This window comes from Phyllobates terribilis, unplaced genomic scaffold, assembly GCF_046119375.1.
Source record: "Phyllobates terribilis strain yellow unplaced genomic scaffold, ASM4611937v1 Scaffold_9__5_contigs__length_417890890, whole genome shotgun sequence".
NCBI lineage: Eukaryota > Metazoa > Chordata > Amphibia > Anura > Dendrobatidae > Phyllobates > Phyllobates terribilis.
The window spans coordinates 156,688,953-156,701,528 of record NW_027362769.1 but is presented as its reverse complement, the minus strand read 5'-3'; the positions used below and the strand labels follow the sequence as shown (position 1 = coordinate 156,701,528).

The 12,576-nt window shown below is 41.0% G+C and overlaps 1 protein-coding gene across 1 annotated transcript in view; it reads left to right on the top strand.

Annotated features, from left to right (window-relative positions):
- The window catches only part of ARHGAP15 (Rho GTPase activating protein 15), a 1,188,983-nt gene that overhangs the window by 1,132,068 nt on the left and 44,339 nt on the right, over window positions 1-12,576 (top strand). The window lies entirely within an intron of this gene.

Here is a 12,576-nt window from a genome sequence, read left to right as displayed (position 1 = left end):
ATTTTTACAAGCATTTTTTTATGGTATTTTTTATTTCATTATATGTGCAATAAGTGATTTCTGGATTTTCTCTTTTAAATCCTAATAATAAAGGTATAGGAAAAATACCAGGAAAAAATACTCGGTTCCAGAAATATGGGCCTTTTAATTCAGTGCTAATTTTTATGGTCTTTACTGAAGGGACATGGCTGAGTAGGTAATTGTGAAGAACAGCCTAAGGCCCCTGTGAGCCATGACCCCTTGATAAAGACTATAAAAGTAAGCACTAACTAGAAAAGCCCATATCACTGGTAGCATATATCAGATTTAACAAAAAAAACTGAATACTCACAAGAGCAGGTGGAATAAAATAATAACAAAAACTGAACACTTTAGATTTGGTGACAGGTCCTCTCTAAAGTCATAGTTGGCCATTTTGAGGCACATTCTAGTCAAATGCTAAAAAGAAAACACACTACTGAGTGTTTTCCATTTTTGAAAAAGTAAAAAGTGGATATTTCATGAATACTGGACATAAACACATAACATTTATGAGAAATTTGGCAAATAATATTTATTAAATTAATTGAGTGGAGTGTAGAAAATTAAAATAGATGATTAAATTGTAATGAATTTATTATCAAGATAGTTATCATGGTGCTAGAAATCGTAATTTACAGTCATGGCCTAAAATGTTGGCAGCCTTAAAATTGTTCCAGAAAATTACGTTTTTCTTCCAGAAAATTATTGCAATTACACATATTCTGTTATACACATGTTTATTTCCTTTGTGTGTATTGGAACAACACAAAAAAAACGGAGAAAAAAAAGGCAAAATGGACATAATTTCACACAAAACCCCAAAAATGGGCTGGACAAAATTGATTGTACCTTTCCAAAATTGTGGGTAAACAACCCATGGCACTGTAGCTAATCTCCCTGGACATGGACTACAGAGAAAAATTGATGAAAGGTTGCAAGGCAGGAAAGTCCGGATGGTGGATAAGCAGCCCCAATCACGTTCCAAAGAAATTCAAACTATCCTGCAGGCTCAAGGTGCATTAGGGTCAGCGCAAACTATCCTTTGAAATTTGAATGAAATGAAGCGCTATGACAGGAGACACAGGAGGACCCCACTGCTGACACAGAGACATAAGCTAGACTACAGTTTGCCAAAATGTAGACGAGTAAGCCAAAATCCTTCTGGGAAAGCATCTTGTGAACAGATGAGACTAAGTAAACCACATTATTCTACTGTTTATTGAAAACTGAATGAGGCCTACAAAGAAAAGAACACAATACCTACAGTCAAATATGGTGGAGGTTCAAAGATGTTTTGGGGCTGTTTTACTGCCTCTGGCACTGGGTGCCTTGACTGTGTTCAATGAACCGTGAAATTTGAAGATTACTAAAGATTTTGGGTTGCAGTGAAGTGCCAAGTGTCAAAAACTTGGGTTTGTGTCCTAGGTTATGGGTCTCCCAGCCGGATAATGACCCCAAACCTATTTCAAGAAGCACCCAGAAATGGATGGAAACAAAGAGCTTGGAGAGTTCTGAAGTGGCAGCAATGAGTTTGGATCTAAATCTCATTGGACACCTGTGGAAAGATCTTAAAATTGCTGTTGGGAGACGGCACCTTCAAATATGAGACCTGCAGCAGTTTGCAGAAGAAGAGTCCAAGATTCCAGCTGAGAGGCGTAAGAAGCTGATGGTTATAGGAAGCGATTGATTGCAGTTATTTATTTCAAAGGGTGTGCAACCAAATATTAAGTTCAGTTTTTCAAATACGCAGAAAGGAAATAAACATGTGTATAACAAAACCTGTGTAATTGCAATCATTTTCTGAAACAATTTGAAGGGTTCCAACACTTTCAGCCATGACTGTATTAAAAGGTAATACAAACCTGTACATATATAAAGAATAAAAAAAAATCTAAATATATGTAATAATGAGCAGTTAGGCCTCATTCACACGTCCAAAATTCTTGTACATGTTCTGAATGTTTTTTTTACACGTTTACCATCTCTCCACTAATAAAATTAAGAGGTACTATTTTTGTACCTTTTTTGGATTAAAATGGCACATTCAGACCAATGGGATTAGGGAACAAAATGGACATCACACGGATGTAATCTGTGTAATGGGTAGGAGAAGTTCAAAAACCTTCATTTTTATTTTTTTTACCATAAACACACATTAATTCCATACTGATGATAAAAACGGACACATGGACTGAAAAAAATTGATAAAAATGAGATCAAATAGAAAAAAAATCAAATCAGATAGAAAAAAAACCTAATCAAAATCAACATATGTATGAAAAAAAATAATAATGTGTGAGTCCAGGAGAGGAGTCCTGAGGAGATAATTTGCATATTCCCACTGCATTTTGGGGTAAGTGAAGAGTCTCCGCGAGCTCAAAGAACACTGGATTTTGGCTGTTGGAGCTGAAAAGAGGACATCGGTAAACCAGGGGAGGAGTCCTGAGGAGATAATTTGCATATTCCCACTGCATTTTGGGGTAAGTGAAGAGTCTCAGCGAGCTCAAAGAACACTGGATTTTGGCTGTTGGAGCTGAAAAGAGGACATCGGTAAACCTCGCGCATTTTGAAGCTTTTTTTTAAGCTTTTTTCACTGTTTTCAGAACATTAACAATAAGAACATGGAAGAGTCCAGGAGCCATTTGGTGAGCTGCATATCCTGCTACATGTTCACAGACTTGCCAGTGGAAAAGCCAAACTTCACATGCCAGAAATGCAAGCTTGTGTCCCTGTTGGAGGAAAAGTTGCGAAATCTAGAAGAGAGGTTAACTACCTTGAAAATCATTAAGGAAGGTGAAGAGTTCTTAGACAGAGCAGAATTATCTCTTCATGATTCAGAAAGAGAAGAAATTCGAACTGCAGCTGATGAAACAGAGGAATGGAAGCCTGTGACCCAGAGAAGCAGGAGGATCGAGAGGCAGTCAGCACCCATACTGCTCAGGAACCAGTACCAGGCTCTCACGCAGGAGAACCATGAAGAAATACAGCAAAATAAGACTTTGCCAGCAATGAATAACCTTGTAAGCCCTCAGAATCCTCCTGGATGGAGAAAGAAGAATGTTGTGAAGAAAAAACGGAGAGTGGTGGTCATGGGGGATTCCCTGTTAAGAGGAACAGAGGCCGCTATCTGCAGACCAGACATAACCTCAAGAGAAATGTGCTGTCTTCCAGGAGCAAAAATTAAAGATGTGTCTGACAGGATATCAAGACTTTTCAGACCTACAGATCACTACCCATTCCTGCTAATACATGTGGGGACAAATGACACCGCAAGAAAGGACCTGGAAACCATCTGCAGTGACTTTGAAGACTTAGGCAAGAAAGTGAAAGAATTGGGAGCGCAGGTGGTCTTCTCATCCATCCTCCCAGTGGATGGCCATGGAACAATGAGGTGGAATAAGATTCTACAGGTGAACAACTGGCTACGTCGATGGTGCCGTCAACAAGGATTTGGATTTCTGGATCACGGAATGAATTACCTATACGATGGACTACTTGCTAGAGATGGGGTGCACCTTACGAAGACTGGAAAACATGTATTTGGAAGTCGCCTTGCTACACTCATCAGAAGAGCTTTAAACTAGAACAATGTGGGAAGGGAAGCAAAAGGCCAGAAAAAGCCATACAGCTGACAAATACTATTGAGATCTCTGCTACTGGAAGTGGAAAGGAAGAACAAAGACAAAACAATTTAAATAATAAAAATATGGGAGGAAGAGAAACCAATCACAAACTAAAATGTTTTTATACAAATGCACAAAGCATGGGCAACAAACAAGGAGAATTGGAACTACTAATGCAGGAAAAGGAATATGATGTCATTGGAATCACTGAAACTTGGTGGGACGATACACATGATTGGAATAAAAGGCTAAAAGGATACAACTTATTTGCAAGAAACAGACTTGATAAACGAGGAGGAGGTGTTGCATTGTATGTTAGAAAAGCGTATATCTGCACAGAGATTGAAGCTTCAGAGACTGGGAGTCCTGTGGAAACTGTTTGGGTAAGAATACAAGGAGAGAACAACGGAAAGGACACCATTGTAGGCATTTACTACAGGCCACCTGGGCAAGCTGAAGATATGCATGAACTCTTTATGTATCAAATGACCAAGTTCTGCAAAAAATATGATGTAGTGGTCATGGGAGATTTCAACTATCCAGACATTTGTTGGGAATCTCTCTCAAGTAAAACTAACAGGTCAAGCAAATTCTTATCCTCTCTTGCTGACAACTTTATCTTCCAAAAGGTAGGGGAGAAAACAAGGGGATCTGCTACTTTGGATCTAATCCTTATAAACAGGGAGGAAATGGTTGAGGAGGTAAAGGTGGCTGGGACCCTAGGAGGCAGCGATCATGCTATTATAGAATTTTGGATAACTAGAGGAGGAAGACATGTGAAGACTCAAACTTCAAGGTTAGATTTTAGAAAGGCAAATTTTAAGAGACTCAGAAAGAGAATAGGAGGGATCCAATGGCTGGATGTCCTTAGGGACAAAAATGTCCAGGAAGGATGGGAAATTTTTAAAAATGAGATTCTCAAAGCACAATCGTTAACAATCCCGAAAAGTAGGAAGAATGGGAAGCATTTAAGGAAACCAGGATGGATGAACACAGAACTTAAACACATGCTAAAAAGAAAGAAAGAAATGTTTATTAAATGGAAAGAGGGAGGCATATCTAAAGAAGATTATAATGCAGTCTGCAGATCCTGTAGGGCACGTATCAGGTTAGCTAAAGCTGACAATGAATTAAGGCTTGCAAGAGATGTCAAAAGCAATAAGAAAGGATTTTGGGGGTATGTCAAAAGTAAAAGAAAAGTCAAAGATGCTATAGGATTTTTACAGGATGAAAATGGAGAAATGGTAAGAGAGGATGTTGAGAAGGCCGAACTTTTTAATTCCTATTTTGCATCTGTTTTCTCTCAGAAAGAAAATGTAACATCAACTGATCTTCACTGTCCTTTTAAAGGAATAGAGGAATCCAAGTTATCTGTAAACAGAAAGATTGTGAGGGAATATTTAGCTAACATAAATGAGTTCAAGTCTCCAGGTCCAGATGAATTACACCCCAGAGTACTGAAGGAGATCGTAGAAGAAATTTTAGAACCACTCTCCATAATCTTTGAAAATTCTTGGAGAACAGGAGAAGTCCCAGAAGACTGGAGAAGAGCAAATGTTGTTCCTATCTTCAAAAAGGGGAAGAAGGTGGACCCAGGGAACTATAGGCCGGTGAGTCTGACTTCTATACCAGGAAAGATCTTTGAACAAATTATTAAACAACATGTATGTAAGTACATGGATAAGAATGAAGTGATTAACCAGAGTCAGCATGGGTTTGTAACTAACAAGTCATGTCAGACTAACTTAATTTCCTTCTATGACAGAATCACTGACTGGGTGGATCAGGGAAATGCTGTAGATATAGTATATCTTGACTTCAGCAAAGCATTTGACAAAGTATCTCACACCATCCTTATTGAAAAAATGACCAAGTATGCAATGGACCAGGCAACTGTTAGGTGGATTCATAACTGGCTTAGTGATCGGACTCAAAGGGTGGTTGTAAATGGCTTCACATCCAGCTGGATGAATGTCTCAAGTGGGGTACCACAGGGCTCCGTCCTGGGACCTGTATTGTTCAACATCTTTATCAATGATTTAGATGAAGGAATTGAGGGTAAACTGATTAAATTTGCTGATGACACAAAGCTAGGAGGGATAGCTAATACTAGAGAAGAGAGAGAGAGGATTCAAAAAGACCTAAATAAACTGGAGCAGTGGGCAGCAACCAACAGAATGGTTTTTAACAGGGAAAAATGCAAAGTACTACATCTGGGCAATAAAAATGAAAAAAGCATATACAGAATGGGAGGAATAGAGCTAAGCAACAGTACATGTGAAAAAGACTTAGGTATACTAATAGATCATAGACTGAACATGAGTCAACAGTGTGATGCAGCAGCAAAAAAGGCAAATTCAATTCTGGGATGTATTAACAGAAGCATACAGTCTAGATCACGTGAAGTCATTATCGGTCTTTACTCCTCTTTGGTCAGACCTCATCTGGAATACTGTGTACAGTTTTGGGCACCACATTTTAAAAAAGACATAGACAAACTGGAGCAAGTTCAGAGAAGAGCGACCAGAATGGTGACTGGTCTGCAAACCATGTCCTATGAGGAACGGTTGCAGGATTTGGGAATGTTTAGCTTGCAAAAAAGAAGACTGAGAGGAGACTTAATAGCTGTCTACAAATATGTCAAGGGCTGTCACATTGTAGAAGGATCATCTTTATTCTCATTTGCTCAAGGAAAGACTAGAAGCAATGGGATGAAACTAAATGGGAGGAGACACAGATTAGATATTAGAAAAAACTTTTTGACAGTTAGGGTGATTAATGAGTGGAACAGGCTGCCACGAGAGGTGGTGAGTTCCCCTTCAATGGACGTCTTCAAACAGAGGCTGGACAGACATCTGTCTGAGATGATCTAGTGAATCCTGCTTTGAGCAGGGGGTTGGACCAGATGACCCAGGAGGTCCCTTCCAACTCTACCATTCTATGATTCTATGATTCTATGAATGAGGCCTTACGGTAGTATTAGTGACATATCATAAAGTAAAAATAAAAAACAAATATTAAATAAAAATATGTTTTATTACATATTGGAACAAAAGTTATTTTGAAACTGACGGCTTTACAGCTTTTGGGAAATGAAACTTTATTTACCATGACAATTGCGATGCAAATACGCAATAAATATTTACTGAAATCCTCATTTTCAATTTTCACATTTTTTTTTTCTTAAATATCTTCGGCAAATTTTTCAGAATTTAATTTCCTTCTAAACATCGCTCTACAATTACAACCCATGAACGACACTAAATATTGGCGCTCTTTAAGCAAATAAAGAAAATACATGAATGTATAAAAAAAAAAAAAAATTAAATAAGAAAAAAGGGGAAAAAAGGATTTAAAATGGTATCATCTGTGCAAAAAAACCAATGTATCATTCTGTATTGTAATTAAAATGCAATTGTAGCGTTGCTCGTTTCATAATTACTGCTGTGACAGCACATTGGCGAGCAACGAGGAAGATCTGCAAATTTTTTTTATAAACAAATAGCACTTGGAAAAAAAAATTTAAGGAGAGAATCGTAGACTGGAACGCGCCCCATTTCTAATAGGAACAAATATCTGGCAGTTATATACAAGAAACTGCTAACTCACAACAGAGTGACCTACTTGGAGGACTTCGCCAAAGAGACAGCATTTCATGCAATCCTTCTGAAGTAGCGTCGTTATGTCTGTACCATCTGCAGATTTATTATTGTGCCTCGAAAAAAAAATAAAAAAAAATAAAAAATTCTCTGCCTGAACAATATTGAACCAAACCCAAAGTAGAAGGCTCCAATATTGTGGGCGCCACACCCGCACCTACTGATGTGGTCCAAGTTTTTTTTTTGTTTTTTTTTAATTCCCTTTCTTTCTCTGAAAGCACCTAATTAAGAAATCCTGACTCATTTACATAGATCTTTTTGATCTAAATTACACTCCAAACCGCACCAAATTAGGAGCATCTGTGAATGTGAAGTGTTTGTTCCACGCGTCTGCTCGAGAAGGGCCGGCTCTGGACAGCACATGTTTAAAGTGACGAAAAAATTATTTAATAAGAACTTACCTCTAAGATGTATTTTTCCACTAATAAGTCACAGTGAGAATAAGCAGCGCCTAAATGTTTGTGATTATTTCAGGCTGTGCCACAAGATGTTAGGGGCTTGGAATGATGAGGGAGTGCAGACCACCTACCTAGTTCCTATCATTTAGAGAAGTACATTTTAATGGGCTTTTGTCAATACGAACCTCTGTGTGCTGCGTAATAACAATGAAACGCGTCGGCCCCACACCTGACTGATGGCTAAATGGAGAAAAAAAATCTACTCTCATCATTATTTCAACCAAAGGAACCTGTCAGGGAAACTGTCAGAGATCAAAGATGAATTGGGGAGGGGAGCGTTAAATTTACTTACTCCCCCCCCCTCCAAAAAAATAGTTGTTTTGCAATAACATACTGAACGTCTGACCATTTGCCACGGGTCTGACCACTGGGTTGAACAGCTATCCCAAGATCTGAACCAAAAGAACTGACCTCCGCAGAGCCTTGTCTTTGTGGTGCACCTGTCCTGGATCCATGCTTTGCTTCTATCACCCCGGTCCACTAAACGCTGTTGTGCTCTACGTCAGGCTTTGCAGTTGGCCTGCCGTGATCCCATGTGGTCATCTGCCCAGACCTATATAAGGCCTACCAATACACACACCTGTGACTTGGTATTAAAGAGAGCCTGTCATCCAGATCAGGCATGATAAACTAACGATATGGGCATAAAGTCGCTGTTCTGCTGATTTAATATGTACCAATAAAAGTTTTAATGCAATAAGTTGTTTGTGCGTCGGGGCGGGCCTGTGGGGTGGGACAGTGGGTAGGGTCTTCATCTCTGCCATGACCCCTCAGCTGCCCCTGGTGTAAGAATCTGCATACTGTTTAAACTTTTGCGCTGGAGCCATCCTCGCTGCAGGCGGTGCTTGCTCAAATTGATCTGGTTGTGTCACGCAAGGTATGGGAAAGACTTAAGTGCAACACAAAGGGAAGACGGAGAGGAAGCCCAAACACTAGGGAAAGGGGGAGTGGAGATCCCTAGGCAGATCTAATAACACCCTATCTACCCTATATAGGTTCCACACCTATCGCCAAGCAGGACCCTAAAGCCTGGATGTCCCTAGAGCTTGGCCCTAGATAGGGAGGGGGAGAGGTGAGCACTGGTCAGGCCCCACTACAAACTAAAAACAATAAGGTAGATAAACATATGGGATAAACTTAGCTTGAACAGACAGCAGAGGGAAAACGCCAACTGTCCTCCAAGGGCACAAGAGAAAAAGTCAGCCGACAGCTAGTGCTAAAAGCATGCACAAAGGTACATAGAAGTATCACCGTCAATTGCCTGGAGAAAACAGAGCTTTTAACTCCCATGCAGGGGTGTGTCAAACAGCAGGAGGAGGGAGGTCGCCGCTGTGTCTTAAAGGCAGAAGGATTAAGAAGGTGTCTGCAATGCCAAGCGCAGTGACCTTCTACAGCCAGATCCAGAGCGACTGTCTATTACACCTGACACACTCGTGACAGTTTGCAGGAATCAGTGAAATGGCAATAAGATTTCAATCTGCGCATGCGACGACACTGGCGCCATTTTACTAAATCCTGCAACCAGATCGATTGTGTCGCCATTTTCTCAGACCAATTTTCAGGACATAGTGCTGTGTGAGGCCTTATTTTTTGCGCCAGTTTTTACTAATACCATTTTCTCTTAGATCCGAAGTTTGGATCACCTCTTATTGCATTTTATTGCAATGTTGTTGTGTTGTTGTGGCGGCCAAAAAACGGCGTGTGTTAAATGCCGCCATCAGAGATTGACAGCGGCATTTAACAGCTTACCAGCAGCGGGAGGAGCTCCACTCCACCTGCAGCTTTTATAGGAACATGATGGCTGATTAAATCAGCCATCATCTGCCAGGAAAGATGTAGGCTCTGCATGGGAGCCCGCGTCAAAGGCAGGGACACGACATAAGACATAATTGTACATCATATGTCGTGAAGGGGTTAATATTTTTGCATTGTGAACTGCACTCACTTTGCACTGATAACTCCAAATTGTTAGGTAGCCACAGAGGGGGCATTTATTGGCAAATTGGGGGGATCACACTTGATATACACACGTCTTTCACTACTACAGGGATAATGGCAGCTGCTTACAGTCAGAATAATGATGTAAATGGCCTCTGAAAACAAGTTTACTCTATGTAGACCAAACAAAAGTGACCTGTCTTTCCAGTGTGAAGCCCTAGGAGGATTCAGCGTTGGTAAAGAACAGATACTAAGACTGAAAGACGTGGGAACCGAGAAGTCCTAATAGTCAGCAGACAGCAGCAGCTTAAACTGTTTGGCTTTTTTTTTTAAGGACACTTGGCCTTGAAAAGTCAGTACAGACCTGTAATAAAAGTTTAAAATGTATTGCAAAACTTGAGAGAAAACTTAAGAGAAGTTGTCTTCAACCTGTTACTCTCCAGCTATGGAGAAACTACAACTCCCAGCATGTTTGGCGACCAAAAACATTTTAAAGCGATTCATTGTTGCACACATAGCAGTCTTTCTCGCCCTATAATAATGCCCATATGATGGTAACTGTTAAAGTACAAGTAACACATAGTCGCCAATACAGTGATATCCATATGTAAGTGCCTGACTTCCCTAGATGTAGCGGCTGTAGTAGAGAGGAGTTTGCTTTTTGGCAATATGTAAAGTATTCAGTAAAGGACTGAAAGGAAACTTATTAAACTTTTCTGAGCTCATTATCATGATGTATAGACTGTAATTTTGAAAAGTTAAAGAGATTCTAATATTAGTCACCCCCCCACCCCCAAGGTTATAAGGAAGGGGTGTCACATTGCAAGATAAACACTGTCCCGATTCTGTCACGCCAGGTGTAAGTGCAGCACAGAGGGAAAAGGGAGAGGGAGCCCAGGCACTAGGGAAATGGGGAAGTGGAGACATCCTAGTCTGGTCTAGCGTCACCCTGGCTCAACTATCGTCCCTATATAGCCTCCTCAGCTATCGCCGATCATGTGCCTCACTCTACTTTTCCTGGAACTCCTGGAGATCCTCCCCCACTGAAGGCACCAAACTGTGGATGACAACCGTATGCACCGAAGAACGGTGACCTGGCAGTGGATTCTTGACAATGATTATTGATGGCAAATTCTGCCAAAGGTAAGTAGGATGCCCAATCCTCCTGATTTTCGGAGATGAAACACCTGAGATATGTCTCCAAGTTCTGATTAACACCCATTCGACTGAGGGTGGAAGGCAGAGGAAAAGAACAGCTGCACCCCCAGTCGAGAACAAAATGCCTTCCAGAACTTGGAAACAAACAAGGTCCCCCGATCAGACACCACATCGGAGGGAACCCCATGAAGCTTCACAATCTTATTTATGAACACCTGAGCAGGTGTCTACTACCACCAAAACCACCGTTTTGCCTGCAGAAGCAAGTAGGTCAGTAATAAAATCCATGGACAAGTGTGTCCAAGGCCTACTATGGATAGGTAGCGGAAGAAGAGTACCAGACGGACGGGTATGCGAAACCTTAGAACGCGCGCAAATACTATAAGTCATTACGTGTTAAATCACATCCAGATGCAACCCCAGCCACCAAAAACGATGAGAGAAGAGGTCCGCGGTTGCCTTACCACCTTGATGCCCAGCAAGCACAGAATTATGATGTTCCTTGATTACTCTGTGGTGCAGATCAGATGGTACAAATAACTTTAATGAAGGGCAGGAGGCAGGGCGTTCCCCTGAGCCTCCAGCACCTCACCCTCCAGTTCAGGTTAAAGAGCCAAAATGACTACCCCTTTTCTGTAATATCGGGGCAGGGTTCTCATGATCACCACCACTAGGGAAGCTCCGGGACAAAGCATCAGCCTTGACATTTTTGACCCCTGGACGAAAAGTGACAACAAAATTGAACCTAGTAAAAAACAGAGACTGTCTGGCTTGCCTAGGGTTGAGACGCTTAGCTAACTGGAGATATGACAGGTTCTTATGGTCAGTAATAACAATAATAGGATGGACAGCCCGCTCCAACTAGTGTCGCCATTCCTCGATCGCCAAAAGTTCCCTATTACCCACGTCATAATTTCTCTCAGCCGAAGACAATTTTTTAGAAAAGAAGGCGCATGGACGGCATTTAACAGGGGGCGAACCCTGAGACAACACAGCCCCAACCCTAACATCTGAAGCATCGACCTCCACAATAAAGGGTTGAGAAACATCGGGTTGACTGAGTATAGGTGCAGTGGCAAAATGATTCTTTAAGGAAGAAAAAGCCTGGAGGGAAGCATCCGACCATTTGGAAAAATCAGACCCCTTCTTAGCCATGTCAGTAAGGGGTTTCACAATAACAGAGTAATTTTGGATGAATTTCCTGTAAAAATTAGTAAAGCCCAGAAAAAGTTGTAGGGCCTTCAGGTTCTCGGGACATTCCCAGTCAAGGACTGCACGGATCTTCTCTGGATCCATCCGAAAACCTGAAGATGACAACAAGTACCCCAAAAACTGCACCTCCTGAACAGCGAAAACACATTTTTCCAGTTTGGCATAAAGTTTGTTATCCCTTAAAATCTGGAGCACCTGCTTAACATGCCCCCGATGAGTCTCAAAATCAGGTGAATAAACCTATAGACCACCACAAACCTCCCCACCAAATGATGGAAAATATAATTTATGAAATGCTGGAATACCGCAGGTGTATTGGTCAAACCAAAAGGCATAACCAGACTCTCGAATTGTCCTTCCGGGGTATTGAACGCTGTCTTCCATTCGTCCCCTTCTCTGATTCTAACCAGATTGTAGGCTCCCCTTAAATCCAACTTGGAGAATACCTTAGCTCTCACAACCTGGCTGAACAAATCAGGAATCAGAGGAAGAGGGTATGGATCGCGG